Source organism: Argiope bruennichi, chromosome 1 (assembly GCF_947563725.1).
Source record: "Argiope bruennichi chromosome 1, qqArgBrue1.1, whole genome shotgun sequence".
Lineage (NCBI taxonomy): Eukaryota > Metazoa > Arthropoda > Arachnida > Araneae > Araneidae > Argiope > Argiope bruennichi.
Window position 1 is genome coordinate 144,562,086 of NC_079151.1, and position 24,010 is coordinate 144,586,095.

Sequence of the window (24,010 nt, forward strand, 5' to 3'; positions counted from 1 at the left end):
TAATGTTGCTCTTTTCTAGTATACATTTTTTGATACATTAATGATGACATAATCTTAAACAGAAGAAATAAGTGTACTTTTCAGCCTACCCCTTTATTTAGTGAGTTAATTTAAATGATTCATGTTTGAATTATTACATTTAATTATACAGGGTGTTCTAAAAAGTGGAAGAACCGTATATCTTGATTTTTACTATAGTAACTAGATATATACTTTCAGATAAAATTCTTCATCAAATAGGATACCCAAATGTATAAAAATACTTTAGCCTTTGAAAAGGGTAGAAATAAAAATTAATGAATATTGAATATTTATATGGTTATCATATCGAAAAAACTGTCAATGTGTACATTTTTTCTTACAATCCTCTATGAGCACACTAACCTTCAGGCTTCTGTTTGTAGAATTTTCTATAATATTAAAAGGCAAAGTTTTGACTTAGATCATTTTTTCCTTTTCTCTGTACGGTGTTTGAAAAAGTTTTTCATTATAATTTTCAGGGATAATGTAGATATAATAAAGGATTATAATGAATCAGAACATTTTAACGTGTGCTTCAGCGACTATATAAAGATATTCTTTTAAAATCATCTGTATATGTGCAATCCATTTTATCAGTTTTTAAAATTATAAAGACATGCCCTTTTTAAACTTCCCAAACAAGATCTACAAAGTATATGCTACCAAGAGCAATTCATCAGCATTGTTCAGATTTAATGACAATCAAAAATAACTGAATATACTTTTAAATCCTTCTGTAAGCTGTTATGCAAAACCAGATGAATCAACAAGTTTTTAAAAATACTACACCCCATATTTCTAGAAAACTGTCGCCGACATTGAACCTCTTATATAATGAGTAGACTTTTAATTTTCCAAAAGTGATTGTTTTGAAAATGAATGTTTCTTTCACAATGAAAGCGGCATTTGCCTGTGTAAATTGCAGTGGTCAGAAAATTAAGATTTGATTTTACTTAAAGTGCTTGGAGTAAGACTCAATTGTAAAATTCTAGATGTTGATTTTTCATATAACAAATGTAGCAATCCGTGGACCCTTTGAATGTTGCATGGATGTCAGTTATTAAGCTGAAATATTTGCTACATTGTCGTTTTTAGAATATTGAAGTTTAAAGTGTCTATTCTTAATCTAGTACGAGGGTAATTTACATGATAAACAAAAACATCAATTCTGTATCGCATGTATATCTGGATATGTAATCTGTTGGTTAATCAAACCCGCTTTGATCAATCCTTGATACTAAATGACAGCGCCAAAAAGGAAAGATTAAAAGAACTGAATGAATGTTGAATTATGATCCATAGAAATGTATGTCATATGAGTTTCTTGAAAGTTCTTATAAAATTCGTGATAAAGTGCACGACTATTTGGGAAGACTTAATACAATGCAGAAGAAAGTCTTTTTGCCCATTTTCATCAGTTGTTACATAGATAAAAAGAATATCTACTTTCTCAGCAATGGTAAATAGTGCAATTATGTCTTACATTATATCGAAAGCTAAGAAATTGAGTGCACAGTCCAATTTACTTCAATTTTAGCGATGTTTTGGGCCTGGTGGTAAGATCTCGGCTTCGAAACTGGAGGGCTTCCAATTCAAGACCCGATTCAATCGAAGAATCGTTGTGTAAGCGGATTTGTTGCACACTAAATCCGACAGGGCCAAATGTCTTACCACTGGTGTAGGGTGAAAGCTAGGAATGGGGATGTCATCTCAGGTGTCGTCCTCGACATCTTATCGTGGCTCATAATTTCGAGGTCCATTCCAAAAATAGCCCTAGTGTTTCTTTAAAATGGGACGTGAATCTAGCTTAACTTATACAGCAATATTTCAGTAAACGCAAGTGAGAAATTCAAATTCTGTTTAAAAGGGATTTATTTTGAAATGACTGGCCTTTCTAAGTTGAAATGAAATTTGAAGCTGAAGTGTTTCTTTCTAAGTTGAAAATATTTTGAAAATAACCTGTTTAGATAATTACAGCAAATCATATTTTTAAAAATATAAGTTAGTAAGTTGAATAAATAAGAAGCAATTAAGTCTTTAAATACCAAAAATTTGAATTTATTTTAAAAATTTAAATGAAAAGATGTTAATTATAGTTCAAAATTATATGGTAAATATTTATTTCACTAAATCTATAATTATTTTAAAACACTTTATATTGTTAAAATATAAAGTATAAGAAATTCCAATTATCGCCTTTTATATAACTTCATATTACATCTAATTTACTACTCTCCTGTAATAACAGAATACTTAAGCTGGCTGTTAAAAAAGCAAATCGAAAGCTATGGCAACAAGTAAGCAAAGTATTTTCTGATGTACTTTAAAATATTGTAATCAAATAACTATACCGAACATGTTAAAGTAGATTCTTGCATGGCTGCATAAGCTGAATCTTTAATAGATATTTCACTGTATCTTTGTGCACTTTAAAGTTTCTCTTCTTTCTTGCAAGTGTTGTAAATGGTGTTTTGAGGTAAAACATTATGGTTTGGAGTGATTTTTAAGACAGTAGATAAAAGTCTGTTTAATGGTAAGGCATGAAAACAAAATACACTCTTTCATTACGATATCCAAGTCTTGCATTTATGAACAGGCTTTTAACTTCAATAGAGTTTCTCTGAGATTGGCTCAAGTACTAACCATTCCCTTGAGTTTATGAATATTTAATAGGACGCTTTATTTCCGGAGAGTATAATGCGCTCCAAAGAATTAAGCCGTAGGTAAAAGTTCTGTTTCTTGATTTTTATAAAATGCTTTCCTTCGTGAAATAACGTCTCCTTGACGCCAAAATATGCTTTTATAATATTTTTTTATTATTATTTATAAGCGAAACATTAAACAAATATTTAGCATTCATTAGGTAACAACTGAAAATGATTATTTTCTTGCATATTATATTTTACTTACTGTTTAATGTTTTATCTTTCAAAAGATACCAGATTAGTCCCGATGTTCTCTTTATGAAATATAAATGCTATAAATGAAAAATTAAAAAAAAATTAAAATGACATCATTATAAACGCCACTTTTAGTATACCAATTTACATCTTAGTATATTATTTAAAGTATATGTCCGTAGACAAAATAAAGAGACTTCAACCTTGCATGTCATCTTCCAAACATTTTAATTTACAGTCATGATGAAAGCCTGATGATATTAAAGACAACAATATCACCTATCAAAAATCAGCCAGAAGGGCCAAAGAGAGGTCAAAGAAGAAGGTAGTCAGGACTTTTATATTAGATTTGTCTTGCATTTTATTTTCATATATCAGAAACAAAAAGCATAGTATAATTTAATGATCACTTCATATAACTAAATTATTGCTTTCAGTTAACATTAAACGTAGTGAGAAAATATTAAAAGTTAAATATTCAATTATATATCGTTCATTTTATTGGTACGTTTAGAGCTGAGTAATAGCTGACTATTAAACGATATAAGTAAAATATAAATCCAATTTAAATAAAGTTAAAATTACTGTTTGAACAGGATCAGTTAAAAAGATTACTAAGTCTTCAGTATGAGTGATAAATGCATTGTGTATTATATTCATGAACATTCACGAAAAATGATTGAACTGATTTGGTAATAACGCTGATCTTAACTATAATGCATATCTGCAAAAGAATTCTGAAGATTATTTTAATTTTAAAAATGATTTTTATACCAATTTTCAGTGCTAATTCTGAAAAAGGAACTCGGGTTTTTTCTATCATGTAAGGTAATTTTACAATTCGATTTCATATTCTTAAGGAAATAAATTTAAATATTTGAGCATTTACATATTTATTTTAGTTTCTGATTATTATTTCATACACTCATAAAATAAAATTATTATTACTTACTAAATTATTAATTGAAACTAGAAGCTATTATATATTACTTGTTTTGCATCGAAGTTTTCAGGAAAGCATATTATTACTAGTTTCAAAGATTTCTAAATGTTTTCTTGTAATATTTTATCTTTATTTTATTTCAAAATTTACGTCAAATTTCTAACGCATTTGATACATTTGCCTTTTTTCTTGGTAATGCTCAAACAAATAAGTTTATCAGATCCAGTATTATATGAAATGTTAGAAGTAAAACCTTTAACGGATAAATAAAACTTTTTATTCATCTATTTTTGACTTGTGTCGTTCGTTTCCTATTTTTAATATTTTTTCCTAAATTTCATATTGAAATGAGCAAACCGCGTTTTTCCCACAAAATATAAAATACTTCCTTGTTATTTTTGGAATGCTTCGTTGTTCGTAGAATGCTTCGTAGAACAACACAAACACTAAGAGCAAAAGGCTGTTCTATTCAAATCTTTCAGCTATATATATTTTTGCAGCGCTAAACATACTAAGGTATTGATGGATTATTTGGTAAAAATTCTGGAAATGGAATGGAAATTTGAAAGGTGGAAGAGAGGATAAGATTGTACCATCAGGGGGGTGAACTTGTCCCCTATTGTGTTTAACAGGCCAATTATCTGTTTAGGGGAAATTCTGAATTAATAATAATTTGTTTTCCTTGCACTCAATTTAATAAAGGGGGTTATTAGTTTAAAAATATAAACAGTTCGATAATAATAAGTTCAAGTAAATAATGCAGTGCTGTTTTTATATAAGGCAGAATTTAACACGCTAGACATAAGATTTGTGATAAAACTGCCGATAATGGAATTTTATCATAATTTTTTTTTTGCTAGTACTTAGTTTTGAAAAAAAAACTATAGAAATTGCAAATTGCAATATATTAGAAAAAATATCTGTATTCGAATTATTATTTAAAAGATATTTTTAATAAACTGAAATACAATGAGTTAAAATAATTTTTTTTTCTTAAAATTTTTACATTTCAAACAAAATTTTTTTAAATGTTTTTCATGACGTAGAATTAAGATTTTATATTTAGGAGTGAAAATTTTTAAAAGAATCAAATTAAATACACTGTTTTTTTTTTATTTGATGCCCAACAATTTTGTATGCTTCATCGAAAATTTTAAAAATGCTTAGATTCAAAACCGCTTTTAAATTTAAAAAATGAAGTAAAAGTGTTATTAATCATTGACATGACTTTGTGCATATTCTTGAAGAAAAATTCGAAAACAACTATTATTTTTTTATTGATGCAAATACGCTCGGCTAAAATCAATAACAAAGAGTTAAATAGTATTTATTTAGTCAGTGTTTAGTATTTTAGTTAAAATTCATGCAACTTGTTTGTTACAATTAATGTTTCTGGAAATATTTTTCAATTTATATGAGGAAATAATTACTAACATAGAGATAACCATACCTAGAAGTATATAGCAATATAAATAAATTAATTAAAGTTATAACATGCAACTTAATCGGATCTTCTATAAATAATGCATTCGCAATTAAATTGCCCTTTAAGAATTCTCTCTTAAAGTTTATGCATGCTTAATTATTTGTAACGATAAATGATTAGATATACATTACTTTTTGTAATTTAATTCTATTACATTCATTTTCAAATAGAAAATTCTAGTTATGTGAAGATATTTTTTTTGTTACGTTTAAATTAATGAGCCGTGACTCTAGCTCCAGAACTTTTCAATAAGTGTTAAAAAGTTAATTTCATTACCGAAAAAATGAAATATTCATAAAAATGTTTAATTAGTTTTGAACGTAATTGGATAACTTTTTTTATGATCTTTTTTTCGGTGGAAGATTGTAAAGTAAACATGAATTAACACTGAAAAAGAAAACGCGTATTTGAGATAAATTTTGAATCTTTGCGTTTAAGGGCGTTCTAAAAGGTACACATTTTTTTTAAATTCAAGCATTGAGTGCTTATTCATATTTGGATCGGTTTATTTATTGATAATTCGGCATTCAGTATTTGAAAAACAGAAATTTTTTACATATTTGAAATGATGGAACCAACGACAAGAGTCTTGATCGTTCGTTTTCTGCACAGTTTAATATGAAGCATCATTTTTCTACTTGAAATAGTGGTAGCATTTATTCTGAATGACAATTTTACATTTGATCTGCGATGTTTAGAAAATCATAATTCCTAAAAAGTAAAAATATATCAATAATTTTATACTACATTATCAAAAAAATGAATTAAATAAAATAATATCACAAATAATATATCAAAGAATTATTGAAATATTAATTCAGGTTACAATACTTTTTGCTAAATTAAGGAAATAAATAAGTTAGATATTATATATATATATATATATATATATATATATATATATATATATATATATATATATATATATACATTGATTTTTTTAAATTTAGTTTCTTAAAATATTAATATATCTGTGCCAGGGAATCGAATTTGACATTAAATGTAATTTTAGATTATGAGACATATTCGAGACTAAAAAGAATAAAACAATGGAAATAAAAATGGCCAAAAATACGTATTTATTATAATTAACAGCAATAATAGTAACTTTCGGAAAAGTATGAATCACATTGAAACATAACTGATGGTACTAATTGTGTTATAAAAAAATTGTGCATATTAAATCATAATCTAAATACTTCTATCAGCATGGATAATGATTGTGGTTAACATTCGAATTTTAGTTTCATTTTCTGTACCTAACATTTTTATGGCTGTCGTTTGAAATGCTGATTTATAAAAAAATATTGTTTACTTTTACTTTGAATAATTATTGTTACTTTAATCAAAGAGTGCTTTAAAAATATTTATTTATTTAACCTCTGAATTAAGGCTTAAAAGTTGAGGAATCAGCTTAAAAATATTAATTAGATATGATTATATCTTATAAAGTGGTTCAGTATTATTATATAGTCAAAATCTCCAGTATATCCAAGTATCAATATATAAACTGGTTCATGAATATTCTGCTTTAGAAATTTGATAGCAATTAGCACTTACAAATATTATACTCTTAAGGTATCTGAACACATGCGGAGCACTTTTTTAGAAAAACATGGTGTAGACATACTTTAATCATATTTCTGGGTTTAAGGCCTTTCAAAATTAGTAATAGGATGTCAATATTTGAAAAAATATTAAAACTTTTCGAAAATTGGCATTTAATAGTATAAATTTGAGCAAATTCTTCAAAACTTTCAATTTGCTACACCAAAAACTATTATTCGAATATTATCTTACATCTGAACAAAACTTATACCAAAATAAACTACATAGTTTTTTTCTAGGGAATGAACTGCAATCGTATGGTTATAATAATAAATAAAACTTTTAGAACCAGTAGAAGATTTATAATGAAACTTTTAGTAAATTTATGACGTTATTAATCAAACAGTAGGTCTAAATTTTAAATAAATCTCACTCAATCTAAATTAAATCTACTTTTCTTTCTTTTAAATCGAAATTAAATCTACTTTCTTAAATCTTCTAATCACATCTCAATTAAATATATCTACTCAATCTTTTAGTTCATTCCTTAAAAAATAGTATAAAAACGAAGTTTACCAAATTTCATTACAATATGATAATTATATTTTGAGTTATTTGATTTGAAGTGAACAAAAAAGAAGTAAAAATCCATTTTGTGAAAAATGAATTTAAAGTATACAATAACATGTTTTAATAATAAATTATGTATGTACATACTTAAAATTCACTACAGGTTATATCTTCTTCCTCCACATCTCCTTTTTTTCCTTTTTTAATCATTTTAATTTTTTCTGGCAATTTTTTCAGTTGGAAATGAATACCGCCTAGATTCATTTATTCTGTCTTTGTTGAGCTCAGCAAATGCTTTAACTGCATTTGCACCAGAATACATTCCAGTAACTTTAAGGATATTCAGTAATCCTATAAAAACTTCATTATCAAATGTATTACAGATAGAAATGCCTCTCATTTGACGGTTCGGAGCTCAACAAAGACATATTTAGGTACAAATTTCCACAAAGAAAAAAAAAAACCTTTGAAACTCTCATTGTCATTTTGCCGTGGAAAACATTTTCTGTATTTCAAACTAAATTTGTGTTTATACAAATTTTTAACATGTTTTGGCCCTTTAAATCGATACTTCCGGTTTAACGATCATTACGAAAATATTAAAATTTTGACTTCTAATTAACATAGAGATAAAAGTAAACCTGTTTTGTATCGCTCAAAGACTGGTCCAAATAATAAAGGAATTTTTTTTAAAATGTCATTTGTGGCGAAAATCAACCTTTTCAACGCGTTTGGATACCTTAAGAATATTTTCGATGCTATTTCTATGAAGAAAAAATTATTTATAAAATCTTTTTATTGACTGTGTTGCTTACATTATATACAATAAATTTCAAACTTTTTCCACAAAACTATTTTGCTTTGTAATTATATTCATAAGTAGCATTTAATTAATTTAAATATTTTAAATTTTTTATTAATTTGCTTCCTGAGGCTTAAAAAATATTTTTTTTTATTACAAAAAATAAGAGAAAGCTTTAAATTTACTTATTTATCTTAATTTTGAAACGAATAATTTCCTTTTAATATTTTGACTTGAATAGCTATTTTATTCTGAAATGATGACATATTTCCATGAAAGTATGAAGAATAATGAAAGGAAGAATTACTAAACAAAATGTTGTATTTTATCACAGATAATGAAATGCATTTCTAATTAATATTATAAATGACACAAAAATTGTAATATATACCAATTATTTTAAAAGACAATAAATAATTGGGGCTGATCAACTAATAAAAGAATTGGTCAATCAATCAATTTAAAGTAAATATTCTTACAAATTTATACTATTTTGCCATTCTTTTATTTCTAACAAAACAGGAATTTTCTTTAATAAATAATAATAATATTGATACCAACTAAGTACTATACTTTCTCCAATTTCAATCAAATCCATCACACCGGTAAATGCATTTCTTCCTATTTTAAATATCGTCATTTAAAATTATTACAACCAAAACGAAGCTTTCAAAATTTTGCTGATTTACTTTGAAGTATTTAAATCATTTTCAATTTCTAATCTTAATGAAGAATTAATCTGTTGGGGAGTTATTTATAAAAAAAAATCATTTATCATAGCAGCTTAGACTAAAAGGGATCACCTATAGCGATTTGTATTTCTATTCCTGTTAATAAATTTAGAAAAAAAAAAAAAAACGATTTCCTTAAGTAACATTTAATTACTGTGATTTTCATTGCGTTTTAAGAAACACTTCATTTTTAGAACGGAATTTCAATATTTAAAATATAAATCAATTAAAAAACTATAATTTTTAAAATAGCATATCTACATCGATTACATAATTCGGCAGTTATAGGCTTTATTTGATTTCAATATTAAAAATAATTATGCTTGAAAGATTTGGTAACTGTATTATAAATCATTGGATATTTGGTAACCAATTACTAATTAATTGAAGACTTGTTAACTATATAACTTATTCATTGAAGATTTGGTAACTATATGAACACATTCATTGAAGAATGGAAATAGATGTGGGCAGTAAATCTTACTAAGAGTAAGAATTTTTTTATAAAATCACAATGAAGTTCAATACATAATTTCTCCATATTTTTGGTGCAGTTAATTAATGCAGTTAACTCTAGAAATCGTTTTTGTTTTCTAGCTTGAAAGGAAGCAAGTATATTTTAATATTGACACCCCCAAAATCACATTGCAAATGTTGATTCAAAATTACTTTTAATGTGTTGTAGACATCATTGCTGTTCAATTTTTGTTTTATAAGTTTATTTCATTGATTACAATGTTCCTTTCAATGTATCAAAACGTTAGATTTTAATTATTATATTTCTCAAATAATTTAGATTTTTATTTGCGATTCAAAAGAAATAACTTTAAAACATGGCAATATGTCTACACTTGGCTTTTTTTAGTTTTCGTGTTTAAAAATGTGGAGGCAACTTTTTTTATAGTTAAGAAAAAATTTCAGATTGACTTCTATATTTATTATTGCATGTGTGATAAAATTGTGCAATTAACAAAACAATTCTGTTGTTTAGTTTTTTTTTTCTTTTTCACCATATATCAAAATAAAAAAAAAATCTTTCAAAATTTAATTTTAGAGGTAGCTTGAAATTTCTGTGCGTTTATATACCATATATTTCATATTTTCAAAAATATTGAATTGAAATTTGAATTTAAAAAGTGGATTTAGAAAAGCATTTAAATTTCAACTCAAATAATGTATTAAAATAATATCTTCTTTTCAAGATGATTTATCTTGAATTTTTTCAGTAATTCTTAAAATAAAAAAAAAAGGTTTTATAGCACCGTTTACCCTGTACATTTTGCATAAAGCAATATTCATTATCGATAAATTTATCAATAAATGTATTTCAAACAACACGAAAATAGTTAGCACATGTCCTTTATAAAAAATTTTCAATCACCTTATGATTTAAAATTCTCCATGAAACCAAAAGAGACAAAGAAACGTTCAAAAACAAAAGCATAGATCGTGATATATAAAAAAGGAAGTTTAAAAAGAATTACCGATTACTAACGCGTTTGACAGTATCGGTAACACGGATTCAATCTTCTTTCTTCAAATTGTTGCTGGGGCATTATTAATAGCGTTCTTCGAGTTGAAACATTTATGATGATGAAACGCTATAAAAAACTTTACTCGAAAGGAACACAAAGAACAGTCATTGAAAGAAAAGTGAAATAAGAAACGGAAAGAAAGAATAATCTTTTATACTTGCTTCACTCATATAACCCCTAAAACCCTACTCAACTCACCCCTCCCAAAGAAGAGGAGAAGGAAAAAAGAAAAAAAGAAAAGTAATTGGGAAACAGCACGGACTGCAAATAAACTGACAGAAAACAAGTGGGGAAAAAAGTGTATCAATATAAATATATTCCTCGCCCACAGTTTCCTTTAAGTTGAAAAGTACGTGGAGCGGGTTTCAAAATAAAAATCGAAGAAACAGAGATGATAGAAAAGAAAAGGAGGGTTAGTCTTAAGTCGAAAGAAGAAACTGTGTTACCGAATGGAGAAGATTTACAACTGTTCTCACGTGTGTCGGCCTTCTGCACTTTATCCAAAGAGTGCTTCACAAAAGTGAGTGAAATAAAGTTTTGGACACAGGTGCGTGTGTGTTTTTTGGACAACACTTCAGTGTAGGCATGGAAATTTCTTTTTTTCGTCACTTTTAGCTGTAAAATGCTACTTGGTAAATGTATTTTATGGTTTCTTAGATTTGTGAGTGTCAACTTAAGTGAAATATATCCGTTTATGTGTGAAGAGAGAGTCTTGTAAATTTTCCAGGAATCCAGAAATGCCTGTTAGATATGTCCAGAATATTTCAAGAGTTAAAATACTTCAAACGTTTCACAAGGAAAAGTGAACATAAATTAAGACATACTCTGAAATGCGCTGTATTTATTTGAAGTCAAAAGAAAGTGCAAAAGTTAAAAGTAGAAAGAAACACGGGCGTACAAAGTTATGTGTTGCATAAACCGAAAGCAAAAGAAATTTCAAATATTTTATTATTAAATTAATTATTAGTTATTAAATAGTCATGTTGATTAAACCATTTATTTCAGAATATTCACAGCAGTCTAAATGAATTTCGGAAGTGAAATGTCAGATTTTATTTTTTTCTGCGTTAATCAAATAAATCATATGAAAATGAAATGGAATTAAATTACCCAAATAGATAATTATACATAATATTTTTGTGAAATTTTCATGCCATTTATTAATAAAGATTACCCCAATATCGCAAGTATAGGGCATAATACTTTTAAATAATTATTTAAAATTTCTATTCTGAACACAAGCTTTCTAATAATTATATCTATATTTCTTTCTATATATATATATATATATATATATATATATATATATATATATATATATATATATATATATATATATATATATATATATATATATATATATATATATATATATATATATATATATATATATATATATATATATATATATATTATTTAGATTAATCATTGTAATTTCTATTTTTTTTTATAAACAACAGCTTAAATGTAAAATAAAATAATTTCGAATTTTGAAATATTTTCTTGCAGAAAAATAATAAATATTATACAAAAACTCAGTTTCGGGATGTTTCGGAGCTTACTCTTTATTTTATATTTATGATTTTTTTTTTCATTTAGCATAGCAAATTCGTCATTATAAAAAGTAAAAATGAAACTTCATAAAACAAACAAAAATTATTAAATATCTTCAGAAAATCAAATTTCTAGTTTAAAAAATTAAAAAATGTGATATAATCAATACATATGAGTTTATGCTTCAATTATATATTTTCATGGATGTTTGGAATGATCATAAAAAATACTGACATCCTTACAGCCATTTAATATAAATGCTTCTCTTATCATCATTATTACAAAAATAATATTTATTATATAAATGATTTCTTCTAATGATCGAATGTTATTTTTCTAAACTTCAAAGAAAGTAACGATTATTTTATTTATTAATTGTATTAAAGAAAAGTTTCTCCTGATACATACACAAATATTAATTTTTAATTAATAAAGATATTCGCTTCTAGTTTTGTATCAGTCATTATTTCAACTGAAATATTTTCTTCATACCTGGAATAGATCTCGACTGCTTCACAGAATGAGGCAGGCATTTCCATTTTTAAATGTGCAGAAGGTTTTACCAATTTGCATATCATCAACGGTGACTAAAAAAATTGTGAATATATCTAAGTTAAAGTTGTGAAAACCCCAATAGTTTCCTATACTTTTGAATATTAAAACGGAGAAGGAATAAGTTATGTGGTCCTCCGACACAATTTCATACTTGAGAAAAAGTTTTAAAACTTCAAATAAAGTTTGTCATGTTTTTCTTCGAAATAAATATCGAAAATTTGATAAATTTTCAAAATTTCAGTCATTCATCAGGAAAGAAACATTACAGCTCATCACAAGAAAGAATAAAACGTATACTTTCCAAATTTCACATTAAGCGTCAGAGTACTTCCCGAGTTACTCAACAGAGCTCGGAATTTAACAGGAAAGGAATTTTTAAATGGAAAGATAGCTTAAAAAATAATTTGTAAAATAGATGTATTATTTGATTGGCAGAAAATAAATTAAATCTAACATTCTGTGGCTACAATATGATTTTTTGCATGCATTGAATATTTACATGCATAAAATCTTTTAAGATTGAAAAATAACCCAAGATATTTTTATTAAATTTAAGCAGAATATGTATAAAAGGAGAATCATTGTAAGATGAAATTAACTTTTCTTATTATTTTGAGCAGTGACTTTACTTATTTTATTAGTTGAATTAAAAATGTTTTTTGCTTTTAAATAGGAGTAATGACCGTTAAAATATTTCACGTAAAGATTTACCATTTTCCTTTAAGTTTATTATCATTCTTTCTTCGTTTCCAGGGCTGTTCGTGCTTCCATCGCAAAATCTCTCAGACTTTTTATTAAATTTACATAAATTATGACAAAATATAAGATAATTTTTATATATAATAATAATTAATTATGTATATAAATTCTGGCAATCATTTTTCAGTAATTCTGCACTGCATCTAAAAACGTTTCCTCAAAATTCAAAGAAAATTTTTCAAACAGAGAAAATAATGGATGGAAAATATTTGAAAAATTACATAGAAAACTCTGCGTGTAGGGTCGAAAAAGAAATTAAAGCACTAAAAAGATCAAAGGATATATATTCGTTAAAATTTTCCTCAGATAAATACTATTTATTATCAATTTACTTTCAATATATCTGAACATATATTGAAATACATTTTTCAACAAATACTCGCATTTGGCATACATAATGCTACATTTAATATATGATGGTATGAATTATTGATCTAAAATGTTTAACGCCTTCTTTTTTATACTGTCTCTCTATGTGATAAATAAGTGATTATTTCTACGTTACAAATCAAGTGTATTATATTAGGTAAATTTAAATATGTTTATCCCCACTAAAACTTATTACACCTTATAAAAATGTTGACCTTAAATAATATAATACTACATTTAATGCCCCAAATTTGCAACTGTTTTAAATACCACGGATGTCCTTCTTAAGCTATGTGAATGGATACTCTCGCTCTCAGAATGTCTGCAGTTTGCGAGGACATTCGAACCATTAGTGTAATTATGATAAGGAAGTTCCATTCCATTTTATTTCCTCACTTTCAAAGTTACTACAGACTTTAGAATTCCACTGAAATTAATAGTTCCAGATGAATGTCAACTTTTAAGATTTACTGCTTTGCTACCATTTCATATCTTCAGTACACGAGAAGATTAACTGCCACCAGCATGAACTGAGTTAGCTCCGCAGCATTCTTTGCATTACTCTAATCATGAAATGAGGAACCCTCTGCTTTGGTTCAGGTAATATTCTTTGTTCAGCTGGTCTATGTTTATTCAAAATAATTATTCTTACATTTCTGTTACTTATTTCAAATCTTGGATATTTGAGATTTGCGCGTATAATTTTTTAAATGTAAACTTTTAAATCAAATGGTTATGTCCATCACTCAATTTATAGTCTTCTTCTACTACCATGAAACCCTTTTAGATTTTTGCATTTATCTCATATCACAATGAAATAACCTCCTGAGATTCCATATTTTAAATAACTGTTCGATGTTTGATTGTAATACTAAGGAATGCCTTCGTTATCCATTACACATGCATAAAACAGAAAAGATCTGTTCACATTTTAGCCTCTGGAGTGCTTATGAAAATAATTATTAACTTATGAAAATATTTCAATAATATCGATGATATTATACAAATATTTTAATAGTGTGGTAATTATAAAAATATTTTATTTCAGTTAATGAGAACAAACATAAATTTGCAAATTTAAACACAATCTTTAAACTTAAAAATTTTTTTAGATTATATCTCTCTTTATCAATTATTACTGTGGAGAAAATAGTCGATACAAAATGGGTGACTAATTTGAGCCTCACAAATTTTTTCCTCTTCAAAATAATCATTTTAAAAAATCATGCTAATGTTTGCATTCAGGAAAATTGCCTTCATTTTCCTAATCATCTGTTTATGAATGTGCCTATAATAATATACTACTTATTCAATTTTCAAATGTTATCTATAGATAATTCCATTTAATTATAAATGAAAATGAATGAAAAAACTTACGAATTCTTGGCCAATTTTATTAAAGTATTTGATGCAATAAGGCTTTAAATATAATCTGCTACATATATATTGAGCAGTGTTATTATATTTAGATGCTTGAGAATTCTTCTTTATATTCTTGATGATAAGTCATAAGACATGCACATCAACATAAGATGTAAGAAAACAGCTAATGCTCGATTCTATTGAAAATGTTTACTTGTCCTATTTCCATTCAAAGTTCAAACAAAATGCATTTGCGTGTGAATAAGAGACGCGTTTCTCTACCTTTGATCTAGTTATGAGAACCGCCAATAGCAAGTAATTCGATAATTACCTTTCTACAAATTTGTATAATTAATATGGTCTTCGTTGTATGGTAAAAGCTGGCATATGGTTTATGGTGGAACCTATACCGAGAACACTGATTCATTCAGATCCTTGGAAACAATTGCGCAAGATGCGAGTTGCAATGATATTGTTCTCACTTCAAGCCTATTGGCTTGTATATTAAGGTAACCAAAGGCTGCAATAGATTCTATAGTTGACAGTTCAAATCTAATTACTACACAACTGCTTGGTAATTACTACGGTGATCAGATAATATTACAGTGTATTGTATATCAGCGTATGTACAATCAGCATGCGTTTATTGTATAGCTTTGAATATGTTTTGTTTCAATTATCTTCTTTAACGAGGCATATAAATAATAATTCAGAGTGGAAAGAAAGTACTGAAAGCATTTTTATATTTGTCATATGTCGTTTCATTTTTTTAATTATCGGATAATCCGTATCCATTAATGAATGCTTATATGACTTATAACAAACTTTTCATTTAATAAAAAATAAAACAAAATGTGACAACATTTTAGATCAACTGATTTTTTTTTATAGCGGAAAAGAATTTATTCATGCAGGATTCATTTAACTTATAAAACAACAATTTACGAAATAAATATTCACTCATTTGAATTTCCAAATGAATAAACAGGAGAATTGTTTAAAAAAATACAATAAGTAAAATAAATCAAGTTTAAATATTGTAAATAATGTGAAAATCCTTCCTTTTTTTTGAGGAAGAAAATACATGCGCCATTTTTAAGCACTTTTATATTATATATATATATATATATATATATATATATATATATATATATATATATATATATATATATATATATATATATATATATATATATATATATATATATATATATATATATATATATATATATATATATATATATATATATATATATATGTATATATATGTATATATATATATATATACATATATATATATATATATATATATATGTATATTTATATATATATATGTATATATATGTATATATATATATATATATATATACATATATATATATATACATATATGTATATATATGTATATATATGTACATATATATATATATATATATATATATATATATATATATATATATATATATATAAGTGCTTTTAAATATAAATCCAGAAATATAAAGTTATCAATATAATTTTTTGATTTGCTTAATATACAACAGCCAAATTGATTTTTTATTTGCATACTTTATAAGTATTAAATTTTATTATCGATAGGAGAAAAAGCTTTGTATCCCCTAGATTGCAAGAAAAGAATTTAAATAAGTTAAGAGTGATATAAAAATAATAATCGAATTAATTTTTTAAATACATTTATTTTGAAAAAGAATTATAGATTAATGAATAAAGTATAGCAGTCAGTGTAGCTGTCCACACATAAAAAAAAAATTAACTCAAATGCCAACGCCAAATTTTTCTTAAAAATTAGATACTTTAATTTTTTTTTCTTTCATTCATTTTGAAATTAAATTGCCATTTTATAAAGCATGTTATCTGAATAGTTTATATACAACCAAATATAGATTAAACATATGGGTAAAAATAATATTCTACCAAATCTACCAATAATATTCTACCAATACATATTACTTATCAAAAACATCGTTCAATAAATGTTTAACATAAAAAGATATATTTCTCGTTCTGCATATGTTTGTACTAAATGTGTACAGTTAAGCAAATCAGATTAATAAAAAATTATTTTTATTATTAAATAATTTTAAGACAACATTTTCATAAATTGCAATCAATATTAAAATAATTAAGTCTTTGATTGGCAACATAATTAGCCTTATTTATTTCTTCCATATTGTAAATATTCTTAAGTTTACAATTTACTAAAAGTTACGGCATTAGTTATTAATTAATACGAAAAAAAAATGGAAGCACGCGCACATCGTCACTGTGGGACATTATCTGAATGATTATCTATATACGGAGATTTACTCTCTGAAACAAAAGAAATACATATTTTCAATTTGTATTTGCTCGAAACGTTAATAAAATACATATGTTTAAAGTGTAAAAGAAAGTCTGTATTTGAAAACATTCTTTAAAAAAAAAATCAAAAGACACATACCACAAAAAGAACGTTTCAGAGGCTCAGTCTTTAGCATACTCTTCATATGAAAGATGAATCATTTCCATACCTGTGAAATCAAGTACAGCGTCATTATATGACATATTATATGGACATGTTATGAAACTTTGCTTTATAATAAACTTAGAATTTTTTAGTTAAACGTTGAATCTTCTATCTTTAATAGCTATTAAATGGGCTTTAATTATATTGAATTAATTAAATTGCATTGATACGTATACGTATATATAATAAAGTACTCATTCATATGTATGTCGATTTATATTATCACTATTTATGTCCAAGCGTTTTGAGCTATAGGTATAAAATTTCTTGCAGTAGTAGATTTATCCAAGTAAAAGTTAAGGCAGTACAAATAATTTTAATATCTGGATATATTTTTAAAAAAATATTTAATGCTAGCGGCAAATTAGAACACACTTTCTTAACTTATCAACCTACACTCTGTTTGGAAAATTTCATTACTTATTGCATTTTAAAGTTTAGAAAATGTCCTTTTTATGAACTATGATTTAATGTTAGTGTGTAACTTTTCTTATTTTTAACGATATTTCTTTTTCATTTGCTGAAACACCTATTTTTTATTGGAAACATCTGCGAGATTTTAATCTCAATTATTATTCAAATTGAATTTATTTTTTTAATAATTTATGCTTGTTAGAACGTAAAATTCTATTTAATTATCACAGTTTTAATGTATTATTTTTATACTAATAATTCTCTTGTTTTCAAAGTCATTTTGTAACACACTTTTTGGCAAAATATTAATAATTTTCGAAGCTTATAAGTTTACATTTTTAATAAGATTAGACAAAATACTGCCGTTTTATTTCTAAACTCTTATCATTGATTCATGCGCCTTCATTTATAAAGGAAATGGAATTTTTATTCAAGACTCGGAACACTCGCACTTCCATTTGCAAATCTTCAGCTAAGGATAAAATACAAACCAAGATATCAAAAATAAAAGCACAAAACAGAAGGAATCAAACAAATGCTTTTAGGAAGGTGTATTGAAGGCAGCGACAAATGCTTTTAGGAAGGTGTATTGAAGGCAGCGACAAACAGTTAAGTAGAATCAGACCAGTCAGGCTGCAAACGAATGTTCATATGAATTCAAAACGACGGTATTAAGAATAGAAAATCATGCATGACGGAGAAAACGCATTATTTTTTTAAATTCCATTTTCATATTGTATTTATCAATATTTTCCAGCTAATTATTTTTTATTTTATTATTTTTAAGAAAATTAAAAATAATTCTTTGCCCATCCCATTGTTTTTTTTCTAAATGTATCAATTTGTTGAATAAACTTTTATACATAAGAATATTAATTATCTCAAATTTTTTATGACATAAACCGCTTTTTTTTATATTTTCCGCATTTTTTTTAAAATTCTGTACATCTAAATAATGTTTTGTTCTATTTTTTCGTTATATAATGTAAAGTTAAATACATTAGGAAATATTGTAAGATATGAACACTTAGCATAGTTTCAGATTATTTTTTTATTGAACTTACATCTGGCTAAAAGCTCGAAAACATAGACTTAAATGTTATTGATAAATCCCTTCTTCAACGTTTAAGGTAAAAACCTGTGTTTACTTTTCTTATTCCATATATTTCTTCCATTCAAAAATCTATTTTCGTCTTCCAATTTCAATTTCTTATTTTTCAGGAGGTAACGTCAGCTCTCTTCCTCTGCTTGCCACAGGTGCGGGAACCTCAAGAAGCGGATATCGAGAGTTGGTACTTCTTTCTTCCAATTTTTCAACAACCGCCCTTAAAAAGAATTATCTGGATTCCCTCCACCTCGAGCCCCGGGGAGAACAGAAACGAACCTCAGAGAATTGATTTTTCTGCTCCGAACATCTTTCCATCCATAAGAAATGTCTCTCTGATGGCATTCCTTTGCCCATCAGGACTCCGAAAGTTCAGCGAATATTCCTTTGAAGTCTTCATTTAAAGAAATTTCTTTGATCTGCAAATGCCATGGACCATCGTCGTGAATATGGGCATGCTATACCCAACAGTATTTGTTGACATATAAAATATAATCAATAATTAATATCGAAAGGATAAACCAGCCATTTCAGTGCACTAAAATTACTACTTCTCGTAATTTATTTTCAAAAATATTTCATTATTTTCAAGCGTTTCACTTTGTGATCTGTTTGTGGAAAGATTGAAAACTCATACTCTAAAAATATTTGATAAAATATTTCGTTTGGTGAATTATTGAGTGTTTTCACAAACATCGAAAACACTTTTTTATTAGAGCTGCTATATTTTGTGTTTGAAGATGCTGTTTACAACCTATCAGTCATAAAATAAAAATTTAAAAAAAAACTAAATGGGAATATTATAAAAATATTTAAATATTTCAAATAATAATTAATTTAGAAATGTTAAAGATTACAGCAGCTCAAGTAAAATTCTGAATGTTTAATCAATTTTTCTCATTTGAAAAAGTTTATACAGCATTTACAGTAATTCTTAAAATAAAAATAATTAATTTAAAAAATACGGATTCATTAGTAATGAAATATTTGACCTTCAAATTGTAGCATATTGTATTGAAACAAACAACTCAATTTTATATATAATTTATATAACAATTATTTTTTGACGCCCTTCCATTACACAAGAAATGTTTAGTTGACGAAATTATCATGTGTTTCATTATAAACTTTAATGGTACTGTTTGATTTCAAACAAAAATTATTATTCAGATAATTTAAATAAAATATTTGAAGAAGATATTTCTAAAATAATTTTATTAAAAATCGTAGAGGACAAACGATAAAAAAAATGAAAATATATTTTCTGATAAGTAAAAGCAGTTCCTATAAATAAGTAAAATGTCCTCATTGCATCTAGTACCATATATTTCCTACTTGAACTTTATTACTCTAACCAAAAATTACTGAATTTTTTTCTGCAGATTAATTGATACTGGAATTTATTTTTTTATAAATAACATTTATTTTCAAAATACTAAATAGAAATTTTGTAACATTTCTTGATGGAAAAATAAGGTTTTTAAATATTTTTTTTTTCAAGTGCTGAGTTTAATTTTATCAGGAATAAGCGCACATAATTTTTTTCAAAAGTAACCCTTTTGAAACTAAAGTCATAAAACTGGATTAAAACTATTTGACTCCTATTTAGAAAATCTTTTCATTAAAGAAATGTTTAATCATCTGTAATTGAATAGTACCTTAGTTTGGATAATAATTTAAATCATTTTAAAACCCAAGCGTATTTCTTATCCTTATGCTTAATACGCTTTTGAATGAGCAAGAATTTTCAAAAAGTATACTATTTTTTTCGATCCATTAAGAATTAGGCTGATTATCCCCATTGCATTTATCTATGGCTGATACCATTTATGGCATTTGCACCATTTTCGCCATTCCTTATTTAAGTCTTAACAATGTACAAAGCTTCAAAAGACTTGTTTGACAAGACTCCCAAATCCGATCTGCCCCTTGTGAATGTCTCCCACGAGATCTATTGCTCAATTTCGAAAGCTAAAATGCTAATATTATCGTAATACCTGCTAATGAATGCACGATCACTTCATTTAATACTCAAAATGCAAATGTTAAAGAAATAATGACGGTATTCACTTCGATTACACATCCATAAACTTAAATTGAATCTATCCGGAACTTATTTCAGAATTAACAACTACTTCATGCAGTTTATGCGAGCGTGTATTATCGTCCTTGTAATCCGAGTGGTTATTTGAATAATCCTTATTTATATGGAGTTTTAAACCGCATAACTAGGCACCAATAATCCTCGTCGAAAATCCCCAAACAATTAGCCTTGGTTAGCAATCTTAGTCTAATATTGTACAAAAGACGAGCAATAATTCCCAGTTGAGCTTCAAAGTAATGAAACCTACAAATTAATCTGTTAAGCTTTGGTTAATGTAGAGTTCTAGTGAATCTGAAATTAAAGTAAGTAAGTTGGGAAATAAAGTAGCTTTATTAAAAACAGAACATTTATTTTCATCAATAAAGTTTCAACGCCCGTTTAGAAAAGCAAACGATCATAAATGTTCACAAGAGATATCTCAATTCTGATTGAAGATTCATTACTGGGTGAGTATCATTTTCAAGCAAATGATTGAGGCATCTAATGATCACAAACATTAAAATAAAAAGCTTTGTATACTTTTTTAGAAAATATCAAGCTCAAGCTATAAAGTCTTTCACAAAGATTCAGAAGCCAGTTTAGCAGTTAAAACCAGCACTTTTCCAATGCTTAACAGAAACCCTGCATGCTTTCGATACTTCATAGAAAAGATTTATTTAGATTCCATATATTGTATTAAATCACAAATACGTATTATTTTCATTGTGCACACACACTATATATATATATATATATATATATATATATATATATATATATATATATATATATATATATATATATATATATATATATATATATATATATATATATATTACGGCCAAAGCCCTAAATCGGCCAATTCACGTTTTGTTTGGCTAAAGTTGCTGTAAACTTACAGGCCAATGTCCGATCTTTTCTTGATTTCGGGCTTTGGCCGGCCAGTTCGCGAAGTGGTTTGGGTCGATCGGCCAAAGTAGGAAGAAAGAAAGCAAGAGCAGACGGTTTTACACAGTGTTAAAAATGAACCATTTAAAAATTAATACTTCTGTGTAAGGTTTTTTTTAAGTACAATTGTTTCAGAAACGAGTTCAAATATAAGTGACACCTCTGAGTTAAAAATAAGCTTTTAATTTATAAAAATATGATCTCGTGTTATTCTGTTCTTATAATAAAGCCATAATAGAAATTATTCAATGAACGTATATGCTGTAACAATGAAAGAGTGAAGAATAGATTTACACCCTTCAAAATGACGAAATGCGTTGCGTATCGTGTATGAATACAAATGCAAACTGAGTACTCAATTCGTCAATTTGTTGTCTCAATTTGTCAATTACCTTTAAGGGTGATCCTTAGTCTATTTCTTCTCCATAGACCTAAAGATTCCAGATCACACTGTCTGTCAAAATATCGCCTCAAAAAGTATAACTAACAAAATAACTAATAATAGGGCTAATTAAAACAAGTATGGAGGGAAAATAGTTTTGTTGTTAATATTATTTAAAAACATTTCTTTTTAATAATGTAATTTTTTAATTAATTTTCTTAATTTAATTTTGGCGTCATCGGTCTAATTTCACATGTCCTTGTTTATATTTTACGCATAAATGTCATTATATTTATTTTTATTTACTCTTAATATTTCTTCTTTACCTTGTAAAAAAGTTCGCATTTTATGAATCGATATTTTGGAAGAGAATGTAATCTGGAAAATTTATCATAAGGTCTATATAGCAGGAAAAGATTGACGATCACCCTTAAAATATTTCTTGGAATACACCGCTCTTGTGCGAGTTAGCCTAGTTAGCAGCTCATTGGTCTACAGATACAGCGGTCTGTGTTCGAATTCCTGTGGGACCAACCATGTCAATCGAAATTTCTTTTTGTAAATTTAGGTTTGCCTAATTTCTGCAGATATGAAAAAACACATACTCGTATTCGAATCCTTTTGGAATTCAAAAAGTGAGTACATGCATGTCTCAAATTTAAGTCTATTGTACTTGGAACTATTATAACAACATGAAGTACTCAAGAATAAGTACATTTTACTTATTTTTAAGAATTCTTTTTTAATAGTGAATTTTACTTATTTCAAATGATGAAAATAATTACGATAGTGTTAAGCATCACTTATTATAACAAGTTGAACTTCCATGGTATTTCGAATTGCATAACCGTTGATCCTTCCTACATTTACAGATATTTGTTCCGCACAAGGTAGTGCAATTACATCTACCATTATCACATCGGGCTTTGGCCAAACCTCTTGGTCAAAACATGAATAATTGGCCGAACTTCGGGCTTTGGCAGTAACACACACACACACACACACACACACACACACACACACACACACACACACACACACACACACACACACACACACACATATATATATATATATATATATATATATATATATATATAAAGAGTGAGAATTAACTCTAAAACAGATATAACTTTAAGAAAATGACTTATTCACTTATACCCAAATAGTGTATCACAATAACTTTTTTTCTTTACAAATATTTCTATGGATTTTTACCAGATGAATTTTATGATGGTGGATAGCTATTTTATAAAAAATCATAATACGAACTTCACAAAAAATATAACTTAGAATACATATTATAAAAAATATACATACATAATTAGAAACACTAAAATATTTAATTGTTAGTAATAAAATATTTTAAGGTATGATTATTTTAAATTATAAAAATTCAGTCTGGATGATAAGACTACT

The 24,010-nt window shown here is 26.3% G+C and overlaps 1 protein-coding gene across 4 annotated transcripts in view; it reads right to left on the reverse strand.

Moving 5' to 3' along the window:
* Positions 1 to 24,010, reverse strand: part of LOC129977072 (toll-like receptor 6) — a 201,326-nt gene that overhangs the window by 44,165 nt on the left and 133,151 nt on the right. For all 4 annotated transcript variants that reach the window (XM_056090532.1, XM_056090533.1, XM_056090531.1 and 1 more), the window contains one exon: positions 17,594 to 17,663. The gene's annotated coding sequence lies outside the window, so the exon portion shown is untranslated. The remainder of the gene's footprint in view (positions 1 to 17,593; positions 17,664 to 24,010) is intronic.